This window comes from Poeciliopsis prolifica, unplaced genomic scaffold (assembly GCF_027474105.1).
Source record: "Poeciliopsis prolifica strain line A6 unplaced genomic scaffold, Auburn_PproV2 SCAFFOLD379, whole genome shotgun sequence".
NCBI classification, from domain to species: domain Eukaryota; kingdom Metazoa; phylum Chordata; class Actinopteri; order Cyprinodontiformes; family Poeciliidae; genus Poeciliopsis; species Poeciliopsis prolifica.
Genome location: NW_026562754.1, coordinates 12,467 through 24,259, shown reverse-complemented (window position 1 = coordinate 24,259; position 11,793 = coordinate 12,467). Strand labels below are relative to the sequence as shown.

General features: G+C 38.4%; 1 long non-coding RNA gene across 1 annotated transcript; it reads left to right on the top strand.

Annotated features, from left to right (window-relative positions):
- The first annotated feature begins 5,591 nt into the window (after positions 1-5,591).
- Positions 5,592-6,478, top strand: LOC129358056 (uncharacterized). Its single transcript, XR_008605750.1, has 3 exons — positions 5,592-5,680; positions 6,130-6,226; positions 6,306-6,478. It is a non-coding gene; the product is annotated as an uncharacterized LOC129358056 (long non-coding RNA).
- Positions 6,479-11,793: the final 5,315 nt, after the last annotated feature.

The window sequence follows — 11,793 nt, the reverse complement described above, 5'->3', positions numbered from 1 at the left end:
TGTGTATTCATTAGGTGCAGTGAGCTATTGAACCCGACACTTACTTGACCGAATAAGGCTGTTTTCCTTTATGGACTGCTTCCCTCCATAGCCTTCCTAATAGGGGTTTTGAGTCTGTCGTGTTTCTGCCGATCAGAGCTTTGTGTGAGCAACATTCATTTAGCAGAGATAAATAATCACTTAGGATGAAAATACATTAACAGACAAACTAAGAGCATGTTGATTATAATGTTCTCTAGTCTAAACTGGAAAGCTATACACCAAGAAACATTTTATGCATCTTTTGCTAACATAACCTATTTGTCATTGCCTAACTCAGTTCTTTCTTTTCTCTTATTCACATGCTGAATTTTGGACAGACAGAATTGTTATTCAGGCACAATTTGCTCTTCTGTGGTGCTACAGATAATTCTGTTATTTTTGTGTAACGATGTTTGTGCGTCTCTGTGGGCACGATTATAGGACTGGAGAATGAGAGGTTATTGTTCCTTCAGCAGCACAAGACACTCAAACAGGGCTGGGACTACGGATTTCCGTTTTATTTGCACATCTTCTGGCTGATTGTGTCATTTTCACACAGCTAGCGAAAAGATACTAAAGAGTTCGGAGCAACATGGTCGATTGCTCTTAAGGGGAAAATTCACTCTTCGGGCAATTTTTGATATTCCAGGGATTTTCAGAGCAAAACCTAGTATTTTTAAACAACAATCACTATCAACTAAAACTTATAGAATATAAAAACATGATGTGATTTGGAAACTACCACATTTTAATTGTCACTGTAACGGACAATGGCTCTCAAAGATTTGACATTTGTCTTGAAATATCAATTTTTTTTGATGTCAGAAATGAGACTGTTATAAATGAACTATTTCCTTCTAATGTAACATTTATCCTGTGCTTTGAATTTTAAGAACAAGCAAATCAATTTGAAGGGGAAAATATAAATGTGCACCTGGTTGTATAAGCGATGGAAAAGCTGTTTGTGCTGTTGCCTTGCAGCAGAAAAACTGCTGGCCTTTCTGAACGGAGTTTGCATATTCTTGTCATTCGTGTGTGGGTTCCCTCCATGCTCTCTGGCTTCCTGCCACAAGCCCAAAATATTCAGGTGTAGGTAAAGAAAGTGAAGATATCTCTTGTATATAGCACTCTTTGGTCACTCCACATGTTTATGCTCAAAAATTTCTATAGACTCTGGTGAGAACATCCACAGCTTCATTTTCTCCATATGACGGTTATTCTTTATCATTTGGAAATATGCTGAGCTGCATATTCGTGCAGTTGGAAGCACAGTTACATGGCAGCAAGAAGGTCCTGGGTGTGAAGCCTGGGCTTTTTCTGCTTGGAGTTTGCATGTTGTCCCTAGTCTGAACTGAAAGAGTGGATTCTCCAGCTTCCTCCCACACCAGCTCCCCACCACTCTGTAAGGGGTTCCAGACAATGGATGTAACCCATTGTCTGTTACAATGGACACTTGTAACAGACTATGGATTACAATTGTCCTTTACAATTCATCATCCTAATAGCATAATTGCCTAAGTGCTATTTTTTAAAATGGGACTTAGGCAATTGTGTTATTAGGCTGACAGAGTGTGATCCACTTGGCATCACAATAAATGATGCCAAAAAATGACTTTTCCCTTCTTTCTCAACTATCTAGTAGAAACCAACCACTAGCAAAATCCTCAGATTTATCGAAAGATAATAAGTTGTCATATTTTCCATCAGATCATTTCATCAAATCATTTTTTTTTTCATTTGTTTCAAAGAAAAGACCGTCTTTAATCATATTTATCTGGAGGAGTAAGAAATTTTGTCTCTTCTAAAACATTTTTTTACATTCTTCTCCTTATTGATACCATTTACAATGACATCATTTTGATCCTTTGAAGCTTGTTCACAAACTATAGTTTTAACTTAAGGATTAAAATAATTAAATGGAAACAAAATCTTTTCCAAACATTTTATCTGTTTCTCATTTTTGTCAGACTCACTGTAATTGATAACAGCTGTTAACTCACGAAGACCGACTCCTGAAATTGAATGAAATGCTCAGTTGAGTATTCGCTTAATAGTGTGGAACAACGTTTGATCAGCTTTTCCATTTTTTCTTATATTTTTTCCCCTTTGTAATTGTACAGGATACATGTTACAGTACATTAAAAGACAATTAAACGGTTGATCAAAGTCTCATTTTTTACATTTCCAAACTCTAGTGTATTTGCATTTTAAGAGCTACTGTGATTCAAAGACTCTTGTTTCTACATTCTGAATTATATATTGTTCTTTGGACTGGCAAACAGAGCGGTGAGATAATGTAGAAATGACACACAGCATGCCTGTAACTTACATTTTTATAGCGAATTTTATCTGAAGCAAGTGAAATTTCTCAGTGCTTAACTACCTCCTCTAACTCAAACAGAGTGCTTAAACAGCATGTGTAATTATACTACTCCATCCTGCTGTTATATTTCTTTGATGGCGTTTGTGCAGTACAGTTGTTTTCCCCCACCTCTCCCTGTCAAGCACTGCCCCTCTTGTGTATAGTGTTCATTGTATTAAATTTATAAACTGTACAGTTCTTCCTTGGACTTTCGAGCCAACAGCCTGTTGCCTACAATAAAATGTATTTTTCAAAAGTTGATGTGCAAATAAGTCTTCAAGATTTTCTTCTGTTTTCTTTTTTTGTTGTTTTTTTTTTTGTTTATCAAATAACCGCAGAGCAAGCCTGGGAAAAAAACAAAAATCGTCCAGTCAGTCAGAATCTGACTGCTTGCAATTTGTTGCAATGGTGTAGTTCTTCATTACCAATGAGCTCTGGAACATTCACTCAACAAGCTGCAATCAGAAACCCCACACAATCGATGTAATGAAGTCTGATTTGCTCCCCAGTTCATTTATTTCAATTAGCTTTGTTTCAGTCCTCAAGAGGAAAGGCGGTAAGAAGACAGATGGAAGGGACGTATTTGAAGATGAATGGTGAGAACAAACAGCCATGTCTGTAATGAAATGACTGAAGATAAGAAATGCTTTTGTGGCCTTGCCAGTGAAATTAGAAAGAGCTTTTAAGACTAGAGATCCTCATTTGAAGCCGACAAAAACACTTTGTCAGTCTCTTGCCAGTGCACAACACATGCATGTTTACATGCACACAAGCGCAGGCTTTGCTCTCTTGCCCCAAATCCTGGCACAAGTCAAAGCTTTCATGTCCTTTAAGAACCATTGTTCAAGGTTAGAATCAATGTCAAAGTAAAGGTTACCATGTTTTCTTTCTTGTTTTCACTCTCTTTGACTAAATTGAATTTAACTAGACTAAGCTCTTGGCCAGGAAAGGTCATCTGTTTCCACCACCGTTGAATAATAACAGCAGAAGCACAGAATGAATGGCAGTACGGTATTTCAACAATGCAATGCCCTTTTTTCTTATTCGAAAATATTGCTCCACCTCTCCTGTGACACTGCGGATTGAAAGTTTACAAATATATATTGTGTGGGAAATTCCCTGCCCAGATCTGTGCAGTGATATGTTCAATTATTTCAGAGAGCTGTAAAACTGTAATGAACTTACAATTAAGCTTTGCATTTTAAACACGTGCAGCCTGTGAAGTAAGAGGAGCCCTTCATCTCTCTGATCTGACGGTTCATTTCCATAAAAGCTTTGAGGGGCACTGTGAAATTGCTCTAATATGAGTAAATAAGCTTTTTGGACAAACACTTACTAGATACACAACATAAAGACGGAAAACTCTCCATGAATAAAGAGATTGATCATTACTCAATCTGTCCTAAAACAAGTGAAAGTGTTGTAGTAGTTGATTTGTTATTATTTTTGTTGTTGGTTCTGTTCAAAGTTATTTAAATATATATATATATATATATATATATATATATATATATATATATATATATATATTATATATATATCTACCCCCTTTCAGATCAGTTTCAAATCAAACATATCTCAGTGTCAGACAATGCTGAAGAAATACAAGCCATGTGAGGCCAGTGATACTTGAAAGGCACTTTTGACATTTACATTGACAAATAACTTATGGACATGTAATCCAAAAGCAATTTGTGTTTGAGAAATGAACATGTCATGGACATAAATAATAGTCTATCTTACCGAAGATTACAACTCTTTAGGGATCAAGAATAAGCAAGAATAAATATTCAAGACGCCTAATATGGCCTTGTAAAGATAAATGTTCCAATGTTCCCATTTACAACTGTGGAAAGAAGGCCAAGCAGAAACAGTGATGCATACCAAACACAAGACTGAGATACAAATCTTACTTCTGCCTAATACATCGCGTCTAACATTTTCGCAGAACATAAACTTACATACACATCTGAAATGTTTCCAGAGTCAAGTATTGATTAAAATGTTGCTCATATAAATCAGAATCTAACTCACCAGCACCAGAAGTTTTGTTGTCGTTAATCTCTCTTAGCACATTATTTAGCTAATCTGTACTGACAAGAACACAATCTAGAACAAAAGACACACTGTGTATAGTAAATGTGTAATCATTTTGATTTATTCCTTTTTCTCTTTTAAGATGTGAAGAAGATATAAAATTTATAATCACGAGGTAATAGACCTTTTCTCGGCAACCGGAAGCTGTATCTGAAAGGGCTGCGGCACTTCCTGTTTTGGTGACTGTAATTCAAGTATCCTGAAAATGGCTCTCCTCCTCCGGTCCTTTTCATCGTCCTTACGTAATTTTCCAGCCCTTTCTTTCGCTGATGCGGAGGAAATCGCAGCGGCTAATTCATCCACCAACAAACGTGTGAAAGGATACAAGTTCTTCCACAAAAAATATCTCCACCGCTATTAAGGTAAGAAAAGACGTAGCTTAGCGAGCTAACCGCTAGCTACAATATATGATCTACACAAACATCGTAATGAAGCTTAACTTAGTTTGCTAAATTACGTGGAATATTAGGGACAAATATAATTTAAACTTTTCAATTATATTTTGATTACATTCTGAAATGTATTTGCCAGTACAGTTTGTGAAAAACAGCATGCTAGAACTTAGTTATGAGATACTAAGTCCTTGACGCTTGATGTTGAAACTGTGCTTTACTCATGCATGCCTGTAGTGTCCAATATTGTCGAGGGACAGGTAGTTGTCAGTCAGAGTTAGATGCTTCAGATCCATGAAAAAAATGAGGAACCGCATAAGCTGCAGGTTTGAAACAGTCATAAAGCCGCTTGGCTCTTGTTCGGTAGTTCGAGTTCCTGATCATATGTGACAGATGAAGAACTTCCACGTACGACTTCTGGACAACTCAGAGCTTTTTCTAACATCTTCCTGTTCAGAGGGGACTATTTGTTTTCTGTTTTTGTTGCGGTTGCAACATAGTCTGTGTTTTTTTTCTGCTGTTGTTGAAGCTTACCTTCAAACTAGAATCTATTGTTTAAAGCTAAACATGCCATATGTATTGATGTATATATGTGTTACTAAAACAGTTTTCTATTTTACATATCACTGGGTGTTGGAAAAGAAAAGGCTGAATTACTGGATTATTCCTGTAGCTGTGCAGCTGGTAAAGGTCTTTGCAATCATGTAGTTGCACTTCTTTACCAGACTGCACACTACTCCCAACTCCAGCTGCCAACTGTTCCTCCTGCACAAGTGATTTACAAAGATGGCACAGACCAAGAACACAGGTAAGAAAAAAAGAGTAGAACACATTGTCCTATGGGATGTGATATATAAATATACTAGATATACTAAATTATATACATTGCATATACTGTCATACACATATGATCTTAAAATAACAGTACTATAGTTATGTACACAATTTATTCCTCCTTTGATTATGTCACACTGCCATTTACGTTCCTTTCCCACCTGTATTTTATAATCGCCATATAAAATTTGTTGTAATCTCAATATTACTTGTGTCAAATATAATTTCTCTCATAGTTTGTTTGGAATATTTCTTTTTTGTAGGCAATGGAAAAAAAACAGGCTCAACTGCTATCAATTAATTTATTTGCAAGTTGGGTAAAAATCTAAACTGCCAAATCAGTCCCATTGTGTCCTAACAAATTACTCACTCATCCATTTATTTGTTCTTTAGTTTGACATCTTTCTGTGTATTTCTTGTAAGGGGATACATCCTGAACCTGCCAGCAACATGGTGGTGCGGAAGCCCAAAACTATGGGGAAAAGATATCTGCACTCCACACTTTACAGAGCTTACACAGGTATAACATTTGGTTTATGTTTTTACACGTATGTTTCCTTTGTCAAAATTTATTATGATTATGTCACTGATGTTTGTAGGACCACTTCCAGATCCTGACATTCTGGCATCAGGAGAAAAACTACGCCAGCTGGAGTCCCAACCACTTATCGCTATTGTCCTAGATGGTCTTTCACATTTGGAGCTGGTTCCATCCAAATTTGGGCCTGTGCCACAGGGCTCACCAATGTCTTATCAGTGCCCACCTGAAAAGTCCTCTGGTAGCATCATTCTGCACAACATTGCTCCAGACTTCCCTTCTCTACCTTTGATGCTGCATAGTCTTCCAAATATGTGCTTTGTTCCCACACTTGGTCAACTTATGCATCTTCATTCTCTGCAAGTGTCACTGGAAATGTCTTATGTGCGCCCGGGCCCCGCGCATGCGCACAACCGCCCAGGCCCTTGCGGGTGGATGTGCCGTGTAGTCATGGTCCGCAGTAGCATCTTCAGCCTGGCAGCTTTCTGAGAGAGGACAAACTGCCGTTTCTTCGCCCTCTCGAAAGCAGACTCTCTCATTGCCGGTGCAGTGAAGTTATTCCAAGCAAACAGGGAAGGAACAGCTCCACTTTTAAGGCGGCTGGTGGTGGATCCGCTAACAAAATCCTCTGGTGTGAAGTGGCGGCTACATACGAAAGTGCTCCCTGTCTTTATGCAAAAGTCCGGACCTTCATCTCTTCGGATCGCCTGGATCCACTGCCTCCGTTGGTCCGGGTCCGTCGGGAACGCACGATATGACAGATAAGGCTGTTTTCTTGGCCCACATGAACAACCAGGGACTGAACAAAAACAACTGCGCCAAGACTGAGCCATTTTCCTAGTCTTTTAATGCTAACGCTATAGCCACCGGAAGTTGTCCAACCCCACATCCGCCTTCAAACCCAGAAGCGTGAAAAAGGTCTATAATACATTTGGTAATATATTGTCCATTGGACCTGGAAATATGCTGGAAAAATACATTTTGTACCAACATTCAAACATAATGTTGGTGTTATTGTCATAGGCTGCTTTGTTTCTGTAAGATCTGGAATACTTGTCATAGTTGAATTATCTCCCCCAAAAACCTAAAGGAAAATGCTTATAAATCTGTCTGTGACTTCAAGCTCAAGCAAGTTTAACTCTGAATTGCTTAGCCTATGTCTGGACTCCAGATATAAATTTGATTTAGATGCTGTGGTTATGCTGCATATTTTTTTCGCCATAAAAGTCTGAGAAGTCAAAGTGACCTATCCAATGATTAAAATTTGAATAATTATTTTTAAGTCAGTCCTAATAGAATAAAGATATATTTTTAGTGAACAATTGAGAAAAAAATTACAAGATAAATGCTGAATTGACAAGCACTTTTCTAATAATAATTTTCCCTGAACAAGTAATGAGATTATGATTAATTTCTAAAGAAGAGACGGGGGAATGTTTAATGAATTGATCATTACACAAAAAATAGTTCAATATCACATTTGGCTGTATAACTGTTGTACAGTTATACTGCCCAATGTGTTAATAAATGTTTCACTGGCAGCTCTGAATCAAACAGTGATAACAAACTAATTATCAATCACACATAGAGGACTGTAGCATTTTTTTTTAATAAAAAAGTTACAGCTCATAACTTGAATCCCATGTGATTGCAGTGGAATTCTGTGAGAAATAAAAGTCAAAAGAGCCTTAAATAATGATCATGTAACTATTTTTCAGGCTTTTGCCTTCATTTCAAGCTTATAAAGTCCTTTATTGAAATACATTTTGTGTTTGTCTCTGTTTTAGGTTGCAGCCAGTGAGAAAAGTCACGGCGGTTCAGATGATGAAAGGATTCATTTTGATTCCACTATTTGTAACCACTTAGCCCTGATGTACTTCTTGAGGCAAGAAATATTAAGTAGTAACTGTAAATGCTCTAAATGTGTCACAACAGACTACATAGTTAGGGCCATTATTTGTCATTTTAGAAAGTATATCTCCTTACCCTCTTTATTTTTGAGCTAATCTGACAGTCGCATTAAGTTTGGAGGTGTTTCACTTCACTCTGTAGAAAGATGCCGACCTCTGCTCTCTATTTACGTCAGCATACATCTGAACTCTGTTCCACTAAATGACCAAAATATCAATGCCAGCTCATTATGCCCTTGTGGCAATAAAAGTGATTGAAACGCTTTAGTCCAATGATTTGGGAAGTTGAATAAATACTTTTGGCAGCATGGTAGCATCATGGTGGCCAACATTTTAGATGTTATCTCACTTTCTAAATTGAGATTATTGTGTTGATTATCTCCTGAGGAGGTCGTTTAGTTATTACTTTAGCTGTGTTGGATTATGGATCTAAAACACGAACAGAATACCAGCTCTTAAGGACTGGAAGAATGGAGTTGCCTGTCCCATGTTAACATACTCTCACCACTAGGATAACATTTTGAATAGATTGCCGTTACTTTTCAATAACATTTTATTTCATTTGACCACAAATTAGTTTTGTGATTAAATGCAACCAAGCAATGAACTCTTCACCCCTGTATCTTCTTAATGCATTCTGGATAATGTCTAGTATGCAGTAACATTTCACTTGTGTCTGTTTTATCACAAATTACCTTAACATGCTGATGTGCGAGGATTGTCACAGCCACAACATTCTGTCACCTTCTCTTTCTTACTATGTGGAAGTGAGAGGCATACGTTTGAGCAAAGCGTTCAACCAGCTCTGCTCTGCTGTCCAGTGTCCCATTAATGATTCGAACGGAGCTGTGAGTCTATAGTTGGCACTGATGAGCTACTTTCAGGCCCAGGAGTACATTAGTGCAACCCAGAGGCAGCAAGATCCATAGTTGCTGTGTACTGGACTGACAGATGATTGGAAGATTTTGTCTCTCATTACATCTTTTTTTCTCCCTTCTTTCCATCACTCCCTCCAGCTCTCTCCCTCTCTCTATCTGTCTCTCTCTCTTTCACTCATATGCTCCTAACTCTCTCTCTCTCTTTGTACTGTATAGTTAAAAGTATAGTTTTCCCCCCCCTACTTTTTCTGTTCTCATCTTGTTTGTCAGCTGTTGTTTCTGTGACACTGATTTCACCCAAGCTGCACATGTCACAAAGTCACAATGAGTTATAAACAAATTAAACAGATGTTCAGATTAATTAGAGACACTCAGCAGGAATTGCTATATTTTAGCATGAACAGCGTCATTCCCTGGCTCTCAACATGTCCACCCAATTCCAAATGTTCTGCCACAGCTTGAAACTACAGACATTTTCCAAGCCACTGATGTGTGCATAAGTGTGCATGCTGTTCACATGCTTACATCTTGCAGTGTGCAAGAGGTGATGAATAACGTGGATCTTCTTTAACGTGAGCTAAAAACGTCCAATGTTGGACACACGTGTTTGTGTGGTGATGGGAAATCGTGAGCAATTGAAGCCGAGCAGAAGTTTTCTTTTATTAGTGTGCATGCAAGCAAAGCTACTGCCAGGTCCCATCCACTGATCCTTTATCTCAGAAAAAGGTTGTGGGGGAATTATTTCCACTGGTGCTGCTCTCATCGGAAGCGCTTATCAACAAAGCTAACATTAGTAAAGCACTAAAAAATCATGGCCTGAAGGCGAGAGAGAAATAAAAGAGATCCCTGGGCATTTGGACAAGCAGCTCATAGTGATTTGGAAACACAAGGCCTTGTGTTTCTGGAAGTGTCAGATGATTATCTGGCAGACAGAGAGCCCAGATTCAAACATGCAGCTTGTTGTGAATGCCCCCTTCACCTACAACATCAGGATGCAATTTGCTGTCTGCTGCAGCTGTTAGCATTCATCTCTACGGCTACCACCACAAACGCTACAACTGCCATTCAAAGTAATTTTGGTCGGCAGCAATTACAAGAGTGAACACTCTCCTGCCAGTCAAATGTATTGATGAGGCCTTTTTTTTAACTTCACCGGGGTAAGAAACATGAAGAATCAAGAAACATACAAATAGAGTGGCACTCATTCACAAGTGTTAAACTGTTATGAATGATGGAGTCTGTGATAACCAGCCACGGTATCGCTTCATGAACAGCCTCAGCCCAGATCAGGAAAGCAGGGAGCAGATCTGTATTCAGCTGTGTGGTTTGGTGTGATTTGTTAGGGAGTGAGAGCGCCAGTGAGAGAAAGCGGTGTAGCTGCATGACCCCATCACTCAATAGAAATGATTTTTTCCCATAAATCAGACAAGGCAGAGAGGGAAAGAGAGCAAGCAAAAGACAGAGACTGAGTGATTCAGCTCTGGGATTACACTGGCTCAGACTTCAGCTGAAAAGGGAGGGAAACTAATCGTTTCCATTCACATCAATGAGTCTGGTTACTCCCGCCTGTATTCCTGAATGCGTTGAAATGCCCATATTCTTTCCACCGCTCACTCTGTCGTTCTCTTTTTCCATCATTCTCCCTCCCCTTTCACCCTCACATTTTTTTCCCTCTGTCTCCTGTTCTTTCTGAATGATCTAAGCACACCGTCATGTATTAGTGATAAAATTGCTATGATATTTACTCTGTCACGGAGAATTGGAAGTGACAGCATTTCATGGGCACCTGGACGTTTTCATAAATCCTCCCAATTAGGAGTGAGCTGCATAGACAAACTGGTTTGCCTGAGGTGTAAATGTGTTAACATTAATACAATACATTTTCTGCCTGTTCGAAAAGTTCTCAGTGACATAATTTAAGCTTTCACAAAAAAGTAAATAAAAATAAAAAATTGGTACAATTTTCAGGTGGCCAAAGCGGTCACATCCATCTGTTCAAACGATTGCATGCAATTGAAAACAAGAATTAAGGAAGGGCATTTTCTGCAGATGAACTCGAGAACGAATACCTTGATTTTTGGAGACATGTCCTGTTGGCTGATGAAACTAAAACAGAATTGTTTAGCTGTAGTAACCATAGTTACATTGGAGGAAAAAAGAGGGAAACTAGTAAAATGTCAAATGGTGACATTTTCCAGGTTTTGACAGATTTATTTTAGCTTCTTACTAACTGCTTTTCAGTTCTATAAATTTGTTTTCTAAATTATTTAAATTTTTTCTGGTGAAAATCACTGGATGTACACACTGCATGTTCAAACCCATGAGAAAAGTGTCTCACCTGTGGTGGTGATGTCACACACACTGACTTATTCAGGCAGTTGGCACCAATATGCAGTGTAGGTTTAATTACAAATGTACAACACACGCAAATGCTGCACTGTCTGTCTGAGATATTTAATGAATGTGTGACGTGTTTTTTTTCAGATCAGCCATAAATGTGTAAAGGTGCTGGACAGGTGAGGCAGAAAGTACTGTGCTGCACAGATAGAGGGCAGCGCTGAGCTCCACATGCACAAAGGGCAACAGGTGCTGTTCTTCTGCACATTGAAAAGACACACAGCATGTTATTGGAATTGGACCGACAGAACCATTCTCTTCCATGGCAATCCTCTCCACTGAAGATGCCAGTTTCAGACGACACGTCTCCAAAAATTAAGATTTTCTTTTTTTCCAATTTATTGAAAAAAAGATGTATCAGCCC